Here is a 14,346-nt window from a genome sequence, read left to right as displayed (position 1 = left end):
TGGGTTCTCCACTCCTGTCCCCTGTCACTCGGCAATTACGGATGTACAATAAACAGAAGATTTCTCTCTTGGAACCGTTTAATGCTGAGGTATCTTACAAATCCGTCGTTCGCACTGTTCCCATATTTGTGGTCGACCAGAGCAACGCAGAAAATCTTTTTGGTTTCGATGCCTTTCGTGTTTTTGGGTTCTCCATAGATGACTCTGTCAATATTGTCTCTCACGCTATTCCTTATGCTCAACTGGATTCCTTGTCGACGACATTTTCGTCCCTTTTTTCTCCTGGGTTAGGCTGTGCAAACGACTTTGAAGCTCATATCATGCTCAAACCCACTGCTTGGCCTAAGTTTTTTCGGGCTCGGCCCATTCCTGTGGCCCTTCGTGACCGGGTAAAACGGGAGTTGGATCGTCTCACTGCGTCAGGGGTCTTGCTTCCTGTCACTTCCAGTGAGTGGTCCTCTCCTGTCGTTGTAGTTGCTAAGCCAAATGGTGATATTCGTCTCTGTGGCGATTTCAAAGCCACTGTAAATGCTCAATGCCTCATCGACACTTACCCAATGCCCCGTCCTGAAGAACTGTTCACTAAACTTGCTGGAGGCCAGTATTTTTCTAAAATTGACCTGTCAGAAACTTATCATCAACTTCCTCTCGACGCTGCTTCCCGGCAGTTTCTGGTCCTTAACACGCCTTTCAGCCTCTATCAATACCAACGCTTGCCATTCGGGGTTGCTAGCGCCCCTGCTCTCTTTCAGCGATTCTTGGAACAATTATTGCTCCCTGTCCCGGGGTGTATCAATTACATGGATGACATTGTTGTCACTGGCTCCACCACTGACGAACATCTTCAAAAGCTCCGCACACTTTTTCATGTCTTACAGACTGCTGGTCTTAAGTGTAATCTTCAGAAATCACAATTTTTTCAGGCCTCTATCACGTACTTGGGGTTTCAACTCTCTCGGGATGGTACTCGTCCGCTTCAACAAACTGTCGCTGCGATATATGCCCTTCCTCGCCCTACATCTGTTAAGGAACTGCAGGCTTTCTTGGGGAAAATAGCATACTATCACAAGTTTTTACCGTCTGCGGCTTCGGTGGCTCAGCCGTTGCATCACCTGTTGCATAAAAACGTGCCTTTTCACTGGTCCGCGTCACGTGACGCGGCTTTCCAGAAATTAAAGACTATGCTGAAACAGGCCCCGTGCCTGGCTACTTATCGACCTGGCCAACATCTTGTTCTTGCCACAGACGCCTCTCAATATGGGGTTGGGGTAGTCCTTGCGCTTTGGCATTCATTTATGCTCTTCATAAGTTTGGTGTTTTTCTCTATGGCTCAAAATTTCATCTTGTTACGGATCACAAACCACTTGTTTCCTTGTTTCATCCATCAACGTCACTTCCCGACAAGGCTGCACACCGCCTCCAGCGTTGGGCTCTTTACTTGTCCCGTTTCAATTATGAGATTCATTTCTGGCCAACGGCTCAACACGGAATGCTGATGCTCTGTCTCACCTTCCCATGGGTCCTGATCAGGCATTCGATAGGGACGAACTTTTGTGTTTCCACCTGGATGTTGCCGAGCAGCGGGTTGTGGACGGGTTCCCCATCACTGGGGACAGGCTGGTGGCTGCTACGGGTTCTGACCCTACCCTCTCCCGGGTTTTACGCTGTATTCAGAAGGGTTGGCCAGATCGCCCGTCCACTAAGACTTCTGATCCGTTGCGAAACTACTACACTTTGCGCTACCGCCTCACGGCTAGGGATGGTGTTATCCTCCTCTCCACTGACAATGCTTCGCCGCGTGTTGTGGTACCTGCGTCTTTGCGTGCTTCGGTCTTGCGCCTCCTTCACCACGGGCACTGGGGTGTGTCTCGCACAAAATCTCTGGCGCGCCGTCATGTGTACTGGCCTGGCATCGACTCTGAAATAGCACACATGGTCGCTGCCTGCGGCCCTTGTGCGTCACAGGCCGCTGCCCCGAAGTCATCTTTGTCACCGTGGCCTTCGCCTGAGACGCCCTGGGAGCGCATTCATGCTGACTTTGCGGGACCCTTTTTAGGTACTTATTGGCTCCTCGTAATTGACACCTACTCTAACTTTCCTTTCATTGTACGTTGCACGTCACCTACCACCGCGGCAACCACCAGTGCTCTCGCCCACATTTTTTCTTTGGAAGGCCTCCCCTCTACTCTTGTTACTGATAATGGTCCGCAATTTGCCTCTTCCGACTTTGCGGATTTTTGTGCTCGTCACGGCGTTACGCATGTCACGGCCCCGCCGTTCCATCCACAAACCAACGGTTAGGTTGAACGACTGGTCCGCACATTTAAGGCTCAGATGCAGAAACTTCTGACTCCTTCTGCTGCTGATGAGGCGCTTCTCCAGTTTCTAGCGTCTTACCGTTTCACCCCCATGGGCGACCACAGCCCGGCTGAGCTCTTACATGGCCGACAGCCCCGCACGCTACTTCATCTTCTGCGGCCTCCCACCTCATGGCCACAGGTGCCTTCACTTGGCCGGTTCACCACCGACTGGGTACGGGGATATGGCAGGCGGCCAAAATGGAGCCCGGGCCGCATCTTAAGACACCGTGGCAGACGCCTGTACGAAATCCAGACGGACACGGGTGTTGCAGTGCGTCATTCGGACCAGCTTCGGCCTCGGGTGCCAGCAATGCCTGTTCCGAATGCCGCCACACCACCTTTGGCTCTACCTGATGCTCGGGATCTTGGCATCTCTCAATACTCACAACGCAGCCCTCTCACCGTCATCGCGATGCCAGCACCAGAACGGACGCCACCAGGAGACGTGCCCATGCAGGAACCGGAAGACCATCCTCTGTCTGAGCAAATCTACTCGCCTCCTCCTCCAATGGACGCCGACACATCGCCCATGTCTCCTGTCATATCAACTGGACTTGTCACAATGGGCAGATTGGTGCATGGGGCCCCAGCAGATTCGACCCCTACGTCTCCTGTCATCTCGACCCGTTATCATCGGGGACACTTCCGTCCGTACGGGAAGCCGCCTCCTCGAGACTTTACGGCGAGTCAAACAACGCCTATGGACGTTAGCCATCTCCAGGACACCTCCGTCAAGACCAGTGCAACAATTTCAAAGGTGGGAAAAGCGTTGTGACTCGCCGATCATTCAAAGTGCCGCCGCGCAATTACGCGCGTCCTCTACGTGCGGCGCTGTCTGCCAGCCATGCAGCAGCTGCGCCACCTAAGCGGCCAGCCGAGCAGCGGCCGCTAGACTGGGACTCAGGGCTTATTCAAATGCTAACGAATACACATGTCAACTTACTCTGTGACTTATATGTGTTGTTGTGTCATTCCTAAATGCGTTCCTGCATCCCTGGCAATATGTAAGCCCTGTGGCATACAGTGAGAAGAGGTACACTTTGAGACAGCACTTTTATGCCCTGTGATCTGTCCACAAGCTTATACAATTAACGATAGTTGACACCAACCCCTTGCCTTTGACTTCATTGCCCAGAGCTGGCCAGTACAGGGTCTCAAAATGTCCCAGTTACATAACATGATACATTATTACATTCGCTGTTTAACAATAATACCAAGTATTAATTGTCTGTGGAGACACATGAAACAAATAAGATAATGTACAGGAGCCAGAAAATCCTATCAATAGAATTTGTCCACGTCTGACAGCCACCACCAAAGAAAACCAATCTGTTATATGGGAGTTGGTGTTATATGCCAGATTCTGTGAACAATAATGTGCACAGCTCTGTATTGGCTGTGGAGATCAACATTTTGAACACATGTTTCATTAATGAATGTAGCTAATGGAATGTCATGTACCTTATTTATTAGCTGCAAGTCATGATCTTCAGTACAGCTTCATAAACTTACACAATACAAATTGCCATTTTTCTTAAAAAAAAAAAAAAAAAAAAAAAAAAAAAAAAAAAAAAAAAAAAAAAAAAAAAAAAAAAAAACAATATCTAAATGGGACTCAAAGCCCTTTATGCTCACAATCTGTCCTTGCCAGTATTGTTAACTATGACTGTGAAAAATGAGCTTTTCTGGATCTTGCCATCTAGTTGTCACAGCCTGCCAGTAGAGTATGTTTTCTCATTCTTCCTGTACACTCTTGTAATGCATACCTTATTCATATTTATGATCATTTTATGAGTTCGTTCTATTTCAGATACTGAATTAAGAATGTGGTAGTGATTTTCGCTAGTGTTTATAAACCCACTAACCTTGTATTACATTGGTCTATGAAGAGTGGTCAGTCTTCGTAGTTAGTTATTTGCATGCTATATGGATTTTAATTGTGACCTCTCACTATAACTTGGAACAAGTCAGTTTCACAATTATTGTGGTATGCTTTCCCGGTGAAAAATATGGCAACATGACGACCATTAACAAGATAGTTGTGTACATGTCTGTCTTAACCCTTTGAGTACCACAAGTTTCTGCTTCACATCACCATTTTTTTTTTTTTTTTTTTTTTACGTACCAGTGCCTTTTGCATCAAACAACTTGTGCTATTGCAAGACAGACACATGTAGTGGTACAATGATGTAATTCTATGAATGCAATGCATTGTAACAATCACTGATGATGCTCAAAATGACAGTTGTCACTGAGATTATGCTATATGATTATAATATATCACACACACCTTCCTAATATCGTGTAGGACCCCTGTAAGCATGCAGAAGTGCCGCAACACAATGTGGCATGGACTCGACTAAAGTCTGAAGTAGTGCTGGAGGGAACTGACACCATGAATTCTACAGGGCTGTCCATAAATATGTAAGAGTATGAGGGGGTGGAGATCTCTTCTGAACAGCACCTTGCAAGGCATCCGAGATATGCTCAATAATGTTCACGTCTGAGGAGTTCCATGGCCAGCGGAAGTTTTTAAACCCAGAAGTGTGTTCCTGGAGTCACTCTGCAGAAATTCTGGACATGTGGGGTGTCGTATTGTCCTGCTGGAATTTCCCAGGTCCATCGGAATGCACAATGGACATGAAAGGATGCAGGTGATCAGACAGGATGCTTACATACATGTCACCTGTCCGAGTCATATCTACATGTATCAGGCATCTCATATCACTCCAACTGCACACGCCCCACACCATTACAGAGCCTTCACCTGCTTGAACAGTCCCTGCTGACATGCATGGTCCACGGATTCATGAGGTGGTTTGCATACCCAAACATGTCTATCTGCTCTATACAATTTAAAATGAGACTTGTCTGACCAGGCAACATGTTTCCAGTCATCAACAGTCCAATGTTGGTATTGACAGGCCCAGGTGAGGCATAAAGCTTTGTGTTGCATTGTCATCAAGGGTACACAAGTGGGCCTTCGGGGAAACAGGGAGGGTAGCAAGGATGGAGGCATGGTTGTCAGAGGGAAGCCAAAGATATTCTACTGTAAGTACTGTGCCAGCTTCATCCTGCCTTTCGTTGAATGGTTCACATGCTGAAATTTGCTGATGGCCTAGCACTGAAATCTGCAGCAATTTGCAGAATTGTTGCACTTTTGTCATGTTGAACGGTTGTCTTCAGTTGTCATTGGTCCCATTCTTTCACTATCTTTTACCGGCCTCAGCGATGTCAAAGATTTTATATTTTACCAGATTCCCGATATTCATGGTACACTTGTGAAATAGTCATATGGGAAAATCCCCACTTCATCACTACCTCGGAGATGCTGTGTCCCATCACTCGTGTGCCGACTATAACCTACATTCAAACTCACTTAAATATTGATAACTTGCATTTTAGCAGCAGTAACCTATCCAACTTATCTAACAAATGCGCCAGACACTTATAGCCTTATATATGTGTTGCCAACCACAATGCCATATTCTGTCTGTTTACATATATCTGTATTTGATATACATGCCTATACCAGTTTCTTTGGTGCTTCAGTGCATATATAAGAGACAGTATTGAGGGTATCATTGACAGTAAAAGTATGTATGCCTTAAGTTCTTGTAATGTAAATTTGAGTTTGTACTACTCATTTTGTGAGTGTTTCAAAATGAAACTGCTGGGGCAGTAAGTACTTTTAATTCAAATTTATTAAATTTTCAGTTCATTTCTGTTTGTTATGATTATGATTTGTTGTCAGCATTATGATTTTACAAGAGTTTTGAGAGTTGAGATTGTCTAAGACAACTGTGAAATTGGTTTCAAATGAGGGTTGAAAACTGTGTGTCCCAGTGGTTCAAGAGTGAAACCACAGTGTAACGTTAAGTCGCAACACTCTTTCTCGTTTTTGTTACCAACTGCAATAGCTGTGTAGCAAGTGGCCAGGGACACTGCTGAATATGATATAGGATGAGTGCAAATACTATTGTTTATATTGATTTGTAACATAGTTTTTACATCTCGAAGCACATTGAGTACCATAAAAATCAACAATAACTAGAAAATAACATTACATTTGTCAATCTATAGTTTTCTAAGGACACAGGGAAGTATGAAAAAGTATGTTACAGGACTAAATGATGAATGGAAAATCTCATATAAAGATGTGAAACAAATACTAACAAAGAGATAGAGGGGCTGGCCAGTACTTACCTCAGCTCAGTACAGCCAATAGATACACAAAACAGAACAGAAAATTTACGTTCCTAGCTTTCGGAACTTTATTCCTTCATCAGGGAGGAGAGAGGGGAAAGAAAGGGAAGAAGGGAAGGTGGATTCAGTTACTCACAACCCAGGTTATGAAGCAACAGGGAAAGGTAAACAGGAAGGGTAGCAAGGATGGAGGCATGGTTGTCAGAGGGAAGCCAAAGATATTCTACTGTAAGTACTGTGCCAGTTTCAAACCAAGGAGGATGCATACAGAAGTAAAGAGGGATATAGTATAAAGATAAACACAAATATGTAGGATGAAAAGATGTGTGAATGGCTAAAGAGGAAAGAGAAAGAGGAGAAGACTGAAGAGTAAATGGGAGTGAGGTTGGTTAACGTAGGTTCAGTCCAGAGGGATAGCGGGATGAAAGGATGTGTTGGAGTGCAAGTTCCCATCTCCGCAGTGCCGAGGGACTGGCGTTTGGTGGGAGAAGCCAAATGGCACGTACAGTATAGCAGGTTCCTAGGTCCCTAGAATTATGCTGGAGGGCATGCTCTGCTACTGGGTATTGGACATTTCCTAGGCGGACAGTTCGTCTGTGTCCGTTCATGAGCTCAGCCAGTTTAGTTGTTGTCATACCGATGTAAAAGGCTGTGCAGTGCAGGCATGTCAGCTGATAAATGACGTGTGTTATTTCAAATGTGGCCCTGCCTTGAATTGTGTATGTCTTACCTGTAGCGGGGCTGGGGTAGGTGGTTGTGGGGGGATGCATGGGGCAGGTTTTGCAGCGGGGTCGGTTACAGGGGTAGGAACTGCTGGGTAGGGAAGGTAGTCTGGGAATATTGTAGGATTTGACAAGGATGTTACAGAGGTTAGGGGGCAACGAAAGGCAACTCTGGGTGGTGTGGGGAGAATTTTGTCAAGGGATGATCTCATTTCAGGGCTTGACTTGAGAAAGTCATATCCCTGGCAGAGTAATTTGTTGATGTATTCGAGGCCAGGGTAATATTGGGTGACAAGGGGGATGCTCCTGTGTGGTCTGGGGGTAGGAACATTGTTGTTGGACGGGGAGGAATGTATTACTCGGTAGATCTGTTTGTGGACAAGGTCTGCAGTATAGTTGCGGGAGACAACTAAACTGGCTGAACACATGAACGGATGCAGACCAACTGTCCGCCTAGGAGATGTCCAATACCCAGTAGCAGAGCATGCCCTCCAGCATAATTCTAGGGACCTAGAAACCTTCTACACTGTACGTGCCATTTGGCTTCTCCTACCAAACACCAGTCCCTCGGAACTGCGGAGATGGGAACTTGCACTCCAACACATCCTTTCATCCCGCCATCCCTCAGGACTGAACCTACGTTAACCAACCTCACTCCCATTTACTCTTCAGTCTTCTCCTCTTTCCCTTTCCTCTTTAGCCACTCGCGCATCTTTTCATCCTACATATTTGTGATTATCTTTATACTATATCCCTCTTTACTTCTGTATGCATCCTCTTTGGTTTGAAGCTGGCACAGTACTTACAGTAGAATATCTTTGGCTTCCGTCTGACAACCATGCCTCCATCCTTGCTACCCTCCCTGTTTACCTTTCCCTGTTGCTTCATAACCTGGGTTGTGAGTAACTGAATCCACTTTCCCTTCTTCCCTTTCTTTCCACTCTCTCCTCCCTGATGAAGGAACAAAGTTCCGAAAGCGAGGAACATAAATTTTCTGTTCTGTTTTGTGTATCTATTGGCTGTACCGAGCTGAGGTAAGTACTGGCCAGCCCCTCTGTGTCTATGTTACAGGACTGTTTATTTATGGTTCTCTTGTAATGTGCAGACATTTACTGAAGAATGTTGTCTTTCTTTAAAAACAAAAAATTACTAGTAAACACCTGAAGACCTGACTTTTTGCAGAATGACATCTAGTATGTACCCAACAATATGAAGTTTTGTTCGCTACTCTTCCAGCCAAGTCGGTGAATGTGGTACATGATAATCCTGTATGGGATGCAATACCCATGTTATTTAATGTACCAAGTAAGACACTAGGCCTGTATCTAAAGGGAAAAATCACACAGACATAATAAAATGTCAAAAGCAGTAAAACTGTTTCCCAACAGAAAGAAAATCAACCTTTCTGCTGTCATTGCCTCTGAGCCACAAAATACAAGAATCTTCAAGTCATTCACTTTTGAAACAAAAGTAACTGCATTTACAACAATATTCATGTATCAGAAAGTCGAGTGATGTGTAGGGCTGGGCAAATATTTTGTGTGTCAACGAAATCATCATAATAAGAACAGACAAGAACAGACATATATGCTTCTGACACTTGAAGTATGTGTTTATATTCTCTTGCTATCAGGAGAGTAAGCTTCAATTATATACATATTCGAAGGTATTTGTTGATGAATAAGATGCAGCTTATGTCAGAATAAGTGAAATTCAGCAGTTTTTGCATTTAATTCACAATAATTCATGTGCCTTGATGCTTTACTAACACATGGAATGGAAAAAAATATAACAATCATTTCACTGATTAAGCAGAAAAATAATTAAAAACTTATATTATCCTTACGACACGTGACTGCTTTCTCACCGCTTGGAGCACTAGTGTTGCTCTAGCTGACAAATGGTAACAACTTTCCCACCAGAATGTGTTGCGACTGTATGTATTACTAGTTAATACGATTGTTTACTTTTTGTCAATTTCTTGTACTCATTCAGGCTTGCCACAAGTTGTAGAAATCAGGGAATTCCAAACAAGTCAGGGAAATTTGGAGAAAAAAAAAATATTGGAAAAATCTCGTTTTTTGTCTCAGTAGATGAAATGGTTTGTTTAATGATGTATGATGCATCATCACTGGCTTGATGCAGTTGAGAACGTACGCCGCTTCCCTATTCCCTCATTGGCTTCCTACCAGTCCCCTCAGCTTGCAGTCAGTGCTGCCACCACTTCTTGCCACTAGCCTAGCAGCTGCGAACAAGAGGCAGGGAGGTGTGAGGATTGGTTTGTTTGGCTCTGATTTTCAGAGACTGTAGATGCAACAGCTCGAAAAGGCGGCTACATGCACATGAGCTGTGTCTGAGTGATTGTGTGAATGAGTGTGTGCTCTCATTTTCTGACAAAAGCTATGACCAAAAATTTAGTTGTGAGAGTGTGATTGTCTTTTCTACGTGCCTATCTGCAGCTCAGCGATCATCTTTACAGTGAGTTGCTACCTGTCATTATTACTGATTCTCAGAGTATTTGCACAAGTTATCTGTTGCATGGATTGATTAATGTGGCCTCAGTTCATCAACACGCTCTCTGTGACTCCTGAATAGCTGCCCACCTGAGTGGAATTCCACGATGGGCCAAAACAGCAGGCCATTTCTGTGGGTTTCTCTAATGGATCAGGCCTGCCAATCTGAAGCCCCTTATTTCCCACTAATGTGCAGGACCTGCCCATCGGATCTAATCTTACTGATCTGTCTGCAGGCCAGATCTGTCTGTGTATGGCATAATGCGGCGGATTCTCATGTTCTATCCATGGACCCAGAACTGCGGTGCTCATCGGTAGGCCAGAGGCGATGGATTTCAGGAACTGAGAATGTCTCATTGCAAATAAACTGTACAGTGCAAGGTTTTATAGACATTTTATTTAATGTAGTACATTTTGGCACTTTGAAAGTAGTTTGATGTATTAGAAAGTATGGATGACAAGAAGAAGAAGAAAATTGTAGTAGTGACTGGTGGTTTCTACGCTATGTACTCATATTTCTCGAAAGAAAATGGTTCAAATGGCTCTGAGCACTATGGGACTTAACATCTGAGGTCAGCCCCCCAGAACTTAGAACTACTTAAACTTAACTAACCGAAGGACATCACACACTTCCACGCCCGAGGTAGGATTCGAACCTGCGACCGTAGCAGTCGCGTGGTTCCAGACTTTAGCGCCTAGAACCGCTCGGCCACACCGGCCGGCTCTCGAAAGAAAAATCACACAATACCCATAAAATAACTGACATAACACAGTGGGTAATAAACAACAATAACAAGTATAGTAGAACCAATATTTATTGGCAGTCACCTATAATGTTGGTTTACACAACTCTTCCCTGTATCGTACACTTCTTTCAAGAGGCCTAATTTTTTCTGAAGTTATTTCTGAAAACAGTGAAGGTGACTCCAAGGAAGTGCATATTTTTGTCATCAAATGTGTTTTGTTTTATTGAAATAAAATAACAACAGTGGTCTTAATGAAACATGCAGACCATTTGACTTGCTTTCTCCATCTAACAACAGTTTATTACAAAAGATGTTGAGGTTAGTACTTAAGATTTTTGTTCACATGGGAGAGAAATACAAATGTCCTTACATGTTTCTGAGATCTCAAAATCTGTCAGGGAAAAATGCTAAAACCTGTCTGGAAATCAGGGAAATATCATGAAAGTTTACTTGGGGAAACTTGTAGCAACAATGTCCTTGCTTCCTATGACAAAAAAGGTTAATTTTGCAAAAAATTTAATAAAACTACTTTTTCATATTGTTGAGATTCCAAAGAGCTATAATTTTTTATCTGTTTTAAAGTTATTTATACTTGAACAAACATTCACCCACTCAGAAATCTGAAGCAGTTGAAGTTGGTCGCAAAGTAAAGTTAGTCGCAAGATGTTGAGAGAATAAAGATGGCGAATTTGGTCGCACAACGAATTTTTTGTGAAGAGGTGTTGTATTTGAGGAAGAAGTATGAAGCGGGCACGTACCTTACGTGACGCGGTTGGCACATGCGCGGACCCTTAGCTGTCTGTGTCGTTTCTTCACTTTTCATTTTCGCGGCATAGTCCATCCTAACCACTTTCATCTTTCTACTATCAACAGAACAACCCTTGAAGAGTCATGCACCACCCGCAAGGGCACGTACCTTACGTGACGCGGTTGGCAACCGCGCGGACCCATAGCTGTCTGTGTCGTTTCTTCACTTTTCCATTTCATTTCAAGAAATAGTACGTCCTGTCCACTTTCATCTGACAACTTTCAACCGAACAACGCCTTTTGCAGTCTATTACCCGGGCGTATCCTAACACAAAACTATTCAGCCCAGACTTTGATCTTCCATCTCGAAGAAGAGTTCACGAGAACAGTGTTCCGTGCTCTCTGACGACAGCTGATCAGGCAACGTCAGACGCGAACCGCGTCTAGCCCGCAGCTAAACGCCAGTAAGTGGAAATCTCTGTTCAAAACCTTGAGCCTTCTTTGTTTTCCCATTGTATTTTCCGAAGGAATACAGACTATTGAAGTAGTAGCATTTAACTGTATGACGTGTCCCAGGACACTGCAATATAACCAAGGATAGACGGAGTTTTAAGCAACCAGCTGGGCTCGAGGAGGCCAGCACCATGGAGTTATAGAGACGGCGAGTTTAGTCGCAAAATGTTGAGAGGATGAAGACGGCGAATTTGGTCGCACAACGAAGTTTTTTTTTTGTGAGAAATGTCGAGTTTTTGGAAGAAATACGTAGGAGCTATCTTGGAGTCGCAGAATTGTCATTTACACAGTTAAGTAGGTGACACCGTCGTGTCAACGATGCGCCGTGCACTATACCTTCAAAAAAGGAAAAGTCCTTCAGAAATTACGCTCAAATTAGTCTTTTCTAATTCAATTCCTTACACTTTCTTTTTCATTTTTTTTACAATTTTGTTGTATATTAAATTCATTAGGTCACTGGGAAAGTTGATAAAAGTTTTTAATAGCCATATACCTCACTTCCTTTTGTACCATACTAAAGTTGAATGATGGGTCAGTCAGATCTTCGTCTAGTATTATATTTATGAATGTTACTGTTGTTTTTCAACTGTGACTGACTGTTCATGACATACTTTGTAATGGAGTAAATGTACTGTTAGACTGTTGTCAGTTTGTGCAACTGTTTAAAGAACAGTCTACAAGTTGTTCTAAGTAAACACTATTTTCTATGATGAGTTACCCTAGAATATAATGGCATAAGACATTCATTAGTGAATTACGATAGCAAAACCTTATCCAGATGATGTGATGATTTGAAAAGAAAATGAGCAGAAATTGGAAGAACTAAATGCCTGGCAGAGAGTAATTGAAGAAACAGGCACAGAAATTAGTTTAACAAAAAGTAAAACAATGAAAATCATCAGGAAAGTTGCAATGAAAAGATTGTTGAAGAAATAGGCGATTTCAAGTAATTTATTTGTGTGTATCAACACAATTAAAAATTGGAAAATACTGCCAATAATTACAAGGCATATTGCCATAGCCTATGTGGAGATCTGCATGGTCTGTTGGCTGCAGCCACTGGCTGAGACCATACAGGTTAATGGTACTGCAAACACTTGTGGTATCTGGGACTTACTTACGAATCTGAAATTGATATGTTCTTGAATGGTTTATTCGTGTATAAATAGGACAGTTCAGTTGCATCCATGCTTTCATTGTTTCAATAAACATTCTTTCAACATGAAGTGTTAGTTCTTATTGAATGCCCTGCTCTTGTGCCTGGTTTTAGTTTCTTGTTGTTACGTGAGACTATTTTAAATGGTCAGTACGTACAACACCTTTTACTTGCTGTTATATGCTAGTCACTTAAATAGTTACTCTTAGATTTATTTCTCCTCTGATTGGGATGAACAGAAATTAATTCTGAATTTACTGCTGAGGTGATAAAAGTAAAGTTGATGTTAAGCAAATAACTTATTTTTAAGATTACCTTTACTGTACATTAGACATTTCATATCATTGCATAACTTATCACGATTCCACCCCACCCCTTTCTGTTGTATGTAAGGAAAACGCAAAGTACTTTCTTATTCTCTATTTATGGAGAGTGTCATTGTTCTTTACACTACCCTTCTTGACAATGCTGTTCATAAGGGAGTAAAAGTAGTATGAAGTTGTTACTGGCATGTTCAAGTGTCTAATTACCTGCTTATCTAAAGACCAATGACAGGTCTTGCATACTACACTTATTATCTCTTACTCAATGAAATATCATACATGGGTTCCCAGAAAGACTTACCCTACAATGAACATAGCCAACTCATAACAATATGTTAGGAAAGAATTCACTAACTCAACTTATTATCATCTTAATCACTCTGAGCCAACAACTTTTTTGAAACTTTTTATGACATGCTTAATCTTGGAATAATTTTTGAGAAATGTATGAAAATGACTCAAAATGGATGTTGTAGGGAGCACATTGTGCTCGTGTGGGAGGGATCTAGATGCTTGTAAAACAAACTGGTAGCCAAGATCGCAGAAATTCTTTTTATTCCATGATTACAGAGCCAGAGTTGTGGTAGTACCTAGCTTGTGCTTGTATGTGATGGATACACTTAACATTTATAATGTCATATCTCTTGGACGCCTATGTGCTAATTATGACAATTCTGTAAGACCTGCATGTTATAGGCAACTATTAATACCACCATTGTTTGCCTTGATGTTGCAACCTGTACATGTCCCAAGGTATGTAACTAAATTTATATGTATAGATGTTATATAAGTGGAATCCAAACCCACTTTTATAGTGTTTTCTGTCCTCCCTAGATCCGATGATGGCGGTTTTAGTTTTGCCGAAACCGGTAATCATGGAATAAAAAGAATTCCTGCCATCTTGGCTACCAGTTTTTTGTTTTAAAAAATGGATTTTGTTTTTGTCTGTGCTTATGTGTTAAATTATCTTCCATATAAATATTTTGCTTTTGGAACATAAATCTCTTTTCACATGTCAGCTTAAGTGTTTTTGGATGTATTCTTGCTTTGGTAATAACAT

The sequence above is a fragment of the Schistocerca cancellata genome, chromosome 2 (assembly GCF_023864275.1).
Source record: "Schistocerca cancellata isolate TAMUIC-IGC-003103 chromosome 2, iqSchCanc2.1, whole genome shotgun sequence".
Classification (NCBI taxonomy): domain Eukaryota; kingdom Metazoa; phylum Arthropoda; class Insecta; order Orthoptera; family Acrididae; genus Schistocerca; species Schistocerca cancellata.
This window is presented reverse-complemented; position numbering follows the sequence as displayed.